This window comes from Aquarana catesbeiana, linkage group LG08, assembly GCF_042186555.1.
Source record: "Aquarana catesbeiana isolate 2022-GZ linkage group LG08, ASM4218655v1, whole genome shotgun sequence".
Classification (NCBI taxonomy): Eukaryota; Metazoa; Chordata; class Amphibia; order Anura; family Ranidae; genus Aquarana; species Aquarana catesbeiana.
The window spans coordinates 259,350,479-259,359,808 of NC_133331.1; positions in this window are offsets into that span (position 1 = coordinate 259,350,479).

The following is a 9,330-nucleotide window of genomic DNA, read 5'->3' on the forward strand; positions in this document are numbered from 1 at the left end:
ATTTCGTCTCAGACTTCGTCTGGGGTGTCCCTCCACTGCAGCCAGACTCACTTATAAAGGAAATGTGACCCCAATAACAAGAATCCAGCTTGCGCTGTGTCACCATCAATTTTAATACACACTTCTGGTATTACCCAAGATGGCGGACCGCCATGTGTTCCACGACTCAGTATGATAACTGGACGTGCGTTCCAAGAGCTGTTGGGCGAGATGTGTGGTAAATAGACATGATGCTCGCACTGAACAACGTACGAGCGTCCAGTCAGATAGACATAGTGACGAACGTGTGGGCGTGAACAACGTGCGAGCGTCCAGTCAGATAAACATAGTGACGAACATGTGGGGGTGACACCTCATCGTCACGCATCCCCATAACCCAATTTGTGAAATGGGCTGAGAGTAGCCGAAAAAAACGTAAAGCGCATGTCAGGCTTCGCAGTGCGATCACATGTTAGTAAAGCCACACTGTGTACCAAGCCTCGGCATGGGATATCTCAGTGTATTGGGGATATAACTAGAAGTAAAAACAACCCTAATAAAAATAAAACTAAAATTGTTTTTTGTAAAACTGTGTATAAGGAAATACTAAAGATACTTATAGGGACCTTATATAAACCTACCTAATAAAAAAGAAAACCAAAAATAATAAAGTCACAAGTTAAAGATCAGTAACTGGAAATTATAAAAAACAAGTGTTTCTCTGTAACCAGTTAGATACTGTTTTTTTATACATATTTGAAAGGGACATCCTCATTGTTAGTGGATAACTCCAAAAATAGGAAAATTGTGTATACAAACATCTGAGATGGATTCTCTTAAAGGGACCCTTACATCAATGACAATAATCGTAAGCACACACGATAAAAATACGTTATATTATCATTTATGTTACACACAGCTCAGAGACTGAAGATATTTTAAATGGATATGAATCTAAAAATGAATAGGGATGTTAACATCGGGCACAACTAGGATTCATTAATAATAGCATTAATGTCCCACTCAACGTTCATTCCGAACGGAGAGTGGGACTGCAGCTCATAGATCCAGAAAGTCTCTAGACTAGAGACTCCTCTGGTCATGGCGCCTCCCCTGCAAGGTGGAATGTACTTATCTATGGCAATGAATTGTGATTCCTTAGGGTCACTATTATGGAATTCCTTGTAAGGTCTAGGGACACTATGCTTTGAATCACTGCCTTTAATTAAAGCAATATGTTCGCCGACCCTTGTGGAAAACATCCTAATTGTACGGCCAGCGTATTGCTTGCCGCAGGGGCAGGTGACCAAATATACCATATTTTTTGTGCCACATGTACAGAAGTGTTTAATGGTATACTTCTTTTTCATGACAGTAGATGTGAATTGAACTGTTTTACATCTTCCCAATGTATTGTATTGACACACGACACACTTTTTACAAGGAAAAAAAAACATGAAATCATGAAAAAAAGAGGGACGAACCGGTGGATTGATAACATTAGGTGCTATGCGACCTTGTAGGGATGGTGCTCCCCTAAAAATGACCTTGGCTTGTTCAGGTAATGCAGTGCTGAGAATACTATCCTGTCTAAGAACATCCCAGTGTCTCTTCATAATTGTTTTGATTTGTTTATGTTGTGTTGAAAACGAGGTCAACATAGCCCATTTAAAATTCTCATCCGGTACTCGTTTGGGTTTAACCACAAGTAATGACCCCCTATCTATATTAGTGACTCTTTGTAATTCTAAATCGATATTCTTACTGTCAAGAAACCTTTGTTTAAGGACCCCTGCCTGTATTGTAAATGTATCCGTGTCCGTGCAGTTCCTGCGGAGTCTTAAAAACTGACTACGCGGAACCGAGCTCAACCAGGAATTATGGTGGCAGCTATCTATGGGGATAAAACCATTACGGTCCACAGGCTTGAAATAGGTTTGAAATTTAAACTGTTTGTCTACAATCTCTATTTCTAGATCTAAAACATTTCTTTTATTTCTGCTTGCCTCCTATGACAAAGAGATACCCCTATCATTTAGATTGAGGTTATCAAAGAATCGTTTTAAAGAGTCTAAGGTGCCACTCCATAGATGGAGGATGTCGTCGATATACCTAGCCCACAGAATTAATGATGGAGTCCCGTGGGCATAGACATCCTCCTCCCATTTGGCCATAAACAGGTTCGCAAGGCTTGGAGTGAACTTGGCTCCCATTGCCACCCCTCGTTGTTGGAGGTAGTAGCATTGGTTAAACCAGAAATAGTTATGTTTGGTTGCAAATTCCAAAAGTTCTATGAGATACTCGCATTGAAAGGGGGCCAGAGATCGTTCATGATCCAAAATGTTGGACGGCCTCAGCACCCCTTTCATGCGGTATACACGTATATAAAGATGCCACATCTGCTGTAGCCATAATGAAATCTTCTTGTATCTCAATGTTTTCCAAAAGTCTGATGGTGGAACCAGTATCCTTTAAGATAGGATGGTGTCTGTCTAACCAGAGGATGTAAATAAAAAATCTATATACTGGCCTATACGTGATGTGACTGAATTGATGCCACTCACGATAGGCCGTCCAGGAGGGTGTACTGGGTCCTTGTGAATTTTGAGTAGTTAATAAATGGTGGGAATGCTGGGCGCTGTAGGAATTAAGAATGCTCTATCTTTTTTATTCTAAATGTTGAGGTCATAACCCTTTGTAATAAAATCCTGAAGTTGTCTCTTATATATACTGGTAGGGTTATTTGGAAGTTCCCTACATGTATCTGGTTCACTAAGAATTCGGTGCATCTCCATTTCGTACTGACTTTTATCCATAACAACTATGCCACCGCCTTTGTCCGCCAGACGAATAACTAAGTCTTTCCGTTCGCACAAAGACTTGAATCCGGCACTTGACAGTGGCTGGTGGCAAATACATTTCACGGGAAGTTTCGCAAGGTCTTTAAGAACCAAGTCCCTAAAGATCTTGACAGCTGGAGCCACCAGAACGGGAGGGGTAAAAAGGGACGGATTAGATAATCCTGAGCCTCTTTTTGACACTTGTTGCTTACAAGTTAAAATAATTTTTTTTTACTAGAAAATTACTTAGAACCCCCAAACATTATATATTTTTTTCCTAACACCCTAGAGAATAAAATGGCAGTTGTTGCAATACTTTCTGTCACACCCTATTTGTGCAGCGGTTAACAAGCGCACTTTTAAAAAAAAATACACTCTTTTGAATTAAAAAAAATAGGACAACAGTAAAGTTAGCCCAATTATATTGTGAAAGATAATGTTATGCCAAGTAAATTGATACCCAACATGTTACACTTCAAAATTGCACCTGCTCAAGGAATGGTGACAAACTTTTACCCTTAAAAATCTCCATAGGCGATTTCTATAAAAATCTAACGATTGCGGCGATACCTCACATGTGTGGTTTGAACACTGCACGCAAACTCGTCGGGACGGGGCGCTTTAAAATTTTATTTTATTTTTTCTTATTTATTTTACTGTTTACTTTTTATTTTGAAAGAAAAAAATAAACAACCCTTGTAAAAGAAAAAAAGCATGACAGGACCTCCTAAATATGAGACCCCAGATCTCATATTTACACTAAAATGCAATAATAAGAAAAAAGTAACTTGAAAAAAAAAAATTCTCCTTTTAAGAGCTATGGGCGGAAGTGACGTTTGACATCACTTTCACACCTCCCGTGCTATGGAGCCGAGCGGGGGACCATCTCCCCCTCAGTCCGCAGCCAGGCATCCTTGTGAATCCGCCATGGAGACCACTTTTATCTTAAAGAGAAATGCACAGCGTTCCCGAAAATACCGGGTATTAAGCGTCAAAGTACCGACATACGGGAACATCGTTTTGCGCAAAGTGGTTAAACTATTGTCATTTTGTGGGTGTTTCTAATGTCCAGGTACTCCAGGGCCTTCACAAACTAGACGTGCAGAACGGAAAAATGTATTTTGTTTCAGATAAATTTGTTATGTTACTAATTTTGTTCCATTGATTCCTTTGCAAATTAATTAAATTTCATTTATAATTTATAAATTACCCTCACAATTCTTCGGATCGATCGAAAAATGATTTACCGATTAGAACTCTGTGTGAAGAATAAGTGGTTGTTAAGGAGCAGGCTGGGAAGCCGGATGCCGTGTACTTAACAACGGATGACTCATCAGCTGTCAGCGTGCTTCCCCGCTGTGAGCTGAAATGTACAGAAAAGGAGGTCAGCAATAGAAAATTCAGAAAAAAAACTGTGTGTGGTCCACCCCCAAAGGACAAGGGTCTCTTCCCCAAAACCCTGAGTGGTGGTTGTGGGGGTCTGTGGGCACAACACAAGTTTTTGAAAATTCCTTTATTAAAAAAAGAAAGAAAAATCTCCAATTGTAGATACATCATTATTCACGATGCACGCCGCACCACTGGACCCGAAAAAAGAAAAAAAAAAACAGTATCGTCGAATGCTCCCGGCGACTGCCTGCTCTGTCGTCTGACATCTCCTAAATAGCTAAGGAGTGGAGTCACTCGATGACATCATCGACCCAGCATTCCCCCCCGTATGTGACATCACAAGGGGGCGGGCTCACTTGCTGATGTCATTGGGTGACTCCACGAGGAGCAGGCAGTTGACGGGAGCATTTGACGAGGCTGGAGGTCTTTTTTTGGGTCAGGTGGTGCGGCGGCATTGGGATTCACGATGGATCTACATGGGGGGACTTTTTTTTTAAATAAAGGAATTGTCAAAACTTGTGTTGTGTCTTTATTCACTTTTTTTGGTGAATGCGTACAGGTACTATGTTTCCCCATACTCATTTACATGGGGGGGCAGGATCTGGGGTCCCCTTGTTAAAAGGTGGGCTTCTAGATTCCGATAAGCCCCCCCGCCCACAGACCCCCACAACCGCCGCCCAGGATTGGGGGGAAGAGGCCCGTGTCCCATCAACATGGGGACAAGGTACTTTGGACAAGCACCCCCCATGTTGAGGGCATGTAGCCTGGTATGGTTCAGGAGGATTGGCACTCGCTCATCCCCCCCTTTCCTGGCCTGCCAGGCTGCATGCTCGGATAAGGGCCTGGTATGGATTTCAGGGGGGACCCCACCATTTTTTTTCTACATTTTGGTGTATTTTTTTCAGAATTTTTTTTGCCAGTATTCTTTTGTTTACATTTCAGCTCTCAGCAGGGAAGCCCGCTGACAGCTGACGAGTCATCGGTTGTTAAGGAAAGGGCCGGGAAGCCAGCCACCATGCTCTTAACAACCTGCTTTTCTTCACACAGAATTCAAATCGGTCGATCATTTTTTGGCTGATCCAAATTTCGAATCATTCCGAAAATTGGGAATAAACAAAACAAAACGAAACTGAATAATCAAAAATTTGTCCTAATTTACATTGGGACCGAAATTAAATTAATTGCACATGTCTATTCACAACTGTGAAAGGTAATCAGAAAATTAGATACCTAATGAAAGTGCCCCTTGAAGATTGAATACAGGTATATTATTCTTAATTAACCCGACAGTCAACCATCTCTTGAGCTCTTTCGATGCTCCTGGGATGTGGGTGAACCATAGGCATCCTCATGTACAATGCAGGCCTACGGTGCCTTTTATTCAATTGGGTCCCAGGTAGGTCATTCAAGGAGACCACATTTTGGTTTCCTTGGAATCAGTTATGTTTATTGAATTTATTATGATGTCATTTAGAATCTAAATTCTTTTTTTTTATTGATCTTTGTCCCTGTCATTCTTTGTTTTTCCCATTGAAGGAAAAAAGATTGGTTTCCTCCAAGGCTCTGCTTTTTTTTAAGGTTAACATCTCATTTGTCTGTGTCAGGAACCATGAAACAGATGGAGACAGAAAATGCAGTAAAAAATCACACCTTTTAATAAAATAGTAAAAATGGTACCACTGGTAAACGTAGTCAAAACATAGCCAGGGTTCGGTAGCCAAATCGGGTAGTCAGAACAAGCCAGGAAATCATGAAGCCAGAGATCAGGAACCAGAAGGGACGTCAGCCAGGCAAGTCATCAACAGGAACACAGCAGAGAGTCTCTAGATATATTGACCAAGGCAAGGGCATTGAAGAAATGAACCAGGCAGTTTAAATAGCCAGAAGGGGCTGGCTGTGAGCTTGACTGACAAGCAGGAGATGATCAACGGGTGAGCCACTGTGGATCGATGAGTATTGGCAATTAACCGACAACTGAGCACAGAGAAAGAAGGGCTGAGATCCCAGTACATTTATTGACTTTTGGAAGCACCTTTACAAATTTCACTCCAGTCAGTCAGTGCTTCACCTGGATCTTTTTCCCATTTATGCATAAAGGCAATGTAGTTACATTTTTGGAATTATGTCTCTCATTACACATTGAAAATGGCATCCGTGCTCAAGAATTTGTTGCTACCAAGAGGCTTTCTATTTTGCCCTATGGAATGAGAATAACATTGTGGTTGGTTTACTAAAGGCAAATCCACTTTACACTACAAGTTCACTCGCTTTATATCTGAGGGGAAGATCTGAAATGAAGGGACGCTGTGCTGATTTTATCATCCAATAATGTACAAGCAAAAATGCTTTTTTTTATTTTCCTTGTATGTCCACCTCAGATCTACAGCGACTTCACTTCCATGTGCACTTGTAGTGCAAAGTGGATTAGCCTTTAGTAAATAAACCCCATTGTGTTTCAGTTATAGGTACCTGAAGATTTACAAACTTGGTAGCCCCAATTTGGAAGGACCTAACTTAATAGTTGTAGTAATAATGATAATTGGTATATATACAGTACAACTCAAACTCTTAATCAGTTCTGCTGCTATTATTCATAATAAATTATAATAATAATCATTATAATATGAAAATATTGTTCAATATACAATCCCAACTCCTAATTCTACCACATCTACTATGAGGGGTTTTTAAAACGTTTATGCACTTTTTTATATTTATTGTAGTTTAAAAAAAGTGCAGAAACTTTTTAAGGAACTCTCGTACTTTTACAACAGTGATAGTTGTGATGATAAAGATATTAATATCATTCTTATTATGGAGTGTGGAGAATACGGCGCTCTGGATAGCAAGGAGACTTTAACAACGGTATATGACTGGCTCTTGAAATGTGATTAATGCACCACAGCAGCACTTCAGAAGAGGGAAGCACACTCTATAGGAAAATCAAAGCAGAAAAGAAGGTGCTTCCAAGTGCAGTAATAAAACACTGAAAAGGAAGGGTTAAAAACACTTAGAAGATGGGTGTGAAAAAAAGCATATAAATCAATCCATAATGTCCAGCGGGATGCCTCCTGAGAGTAAAGACAGCTGCAGGTTGAAGTTCCAACACTGTGTCTCTGATCCAAGATGGAGGGCCGTGCTGTCAGAACCAGCATGGAATCCAGGCAACTGGAAGTGACATTAGAGTGGGCAGTTACATGTTTCGGAGCATGTCCAGTAGTTCCTTCTTCAAACCAATCTGTTGCTCCCGAAACATGTAACTGCCCACTCTGACGTCACTTCCAATTGCTTGGATTCCATGGTGCACCACATGGTCCGACAGCACGGCCCTCCATTTTGGATCAGCGAAACAGTGTTTCTCACCGCTGGTCAGCTGGAAATTCCACCTGCAGTTGTCTTTACTCCCAGGAGGTCATGCTGGACGTTATGGATTCATTATATGCCTTTTTTTCACTCCCATCTTGTAAGTGTTTTTATCCCTTCCTTGTCAGTGTTTTATTACTGCACTTAGAAGTGCCTTCTTCTTTGCTTCGTTTATCATTATTATTATTACTATTATCATTATTATTATTATGTTTCCTTTTCATTCTCTGTAGTCAAAATTTCCTTCTTCTTATCTTTTGGATGTATAGCTGTCGTCATTCTTTTTTTACATCCTTTGTTTTCCACCACATATCATTACTGTGTACTGTAAAACGACTTAACCTTGTAACTAGGGAAGGTTGTAAAATTGTGCAGAGTTGAGTATTTCTTTAAGGCACTGTACCAAGAGACTCGTTCATCAAGTGAACATTGCATAGGTACGATACTATATTACTGTATATGTATAGAAGGACAAGGTGTTATAAGTAATTTTACCAAATATGTTAAAGGGATTTGTAATTTTCTTGAAACTACATTTAACTTTTGTATGTAAAGGGTATTCGTATTCACTACCCTGAAATTCTCAGTTGTGCTCCTGAGCCACCCAAAATTTTTTAAGCCTTATGTAACATGATAAAATAATTTCCAATTCTTAGCATTAACCTAACAGCATGTGATCATGATTTTACACAAATTGGAGAATCGTGTGATGAGGTAATATTTTTTTTGTGTACCATGTAGCTTAACCATTTATTTTCTCAGATTGCTTATGGACAACTATAATGGTTATGGGTCAATGTATTTTTTTTTAATTAGAAAAGCTCATGCTCCCTGCTGATTGAAGAGTTGTAACTTTGACTCATTATGGGGAGTGTTGGGCTTCTACAGAAAGACAACTTCGTATGCAACAGTCCTTCTCTACACCATACTGGTAAGGTTTTCTACTAAGGCTGTGGCTGCTTTCTAAAGAAAACAAACCATAATGCCCCGTACACACGATAGGATTTTCCGATGGAAAATGTGTGATAGGACCTTGTCGGAAATTCAGACTGTGTGTAGGCTCCATCACACATTTTCCATAGGAATTTCGGACACACAAAGTTTGGGAGCTTGCTATAAAATTTTCCGACAACAAAATCCGTTGTTGGAAATTCCGATCGTGTGTACACAAATCCGACACACAAAGTGCCACGCATGCTCAGAATAAATTAAGAAATGAAAGCTATTGGCTACTGCCCCGTTTATAGTCCCGACGTACGTGTTTTACGTCACCGCGTTCAGAACAATCGGATTTTCCGACAACTTTGTGTGACCGTGTGTATGCAAGACAAGTTTGAGCCAACATCCGTCGGAAAAAATCCATGGATTTTGTTGTCGGAATGTCCGATCAATGTCTGACCATGTGTACAGGGCATAAGACTTTGCAAATTTTGGGGTTTTTGGTGATACCTCATATGTATGGTTTTGGAGTGTATTTGGCTGATTTAACCCTAAGGTTCAGTTGGTCTTTAAATAGGAAAGATACATTTGCAATATTTCAGATGGACATAGAAAAAATAGATTTGTGTTTTTTTTGGACTGAACATAATACAGTTGTAAATAAGTAAAACATTAAATCTTACACATCTCCTACAAAGAATATATCTTATCAATGTGTAGTATGTTAGAAAAAAAAAGTTTGTTTTTATGGACAATATATAACTTTATAAATACATGGGACACTTATGTTTGCTCGTTACATACATAGTTACATAGTTAC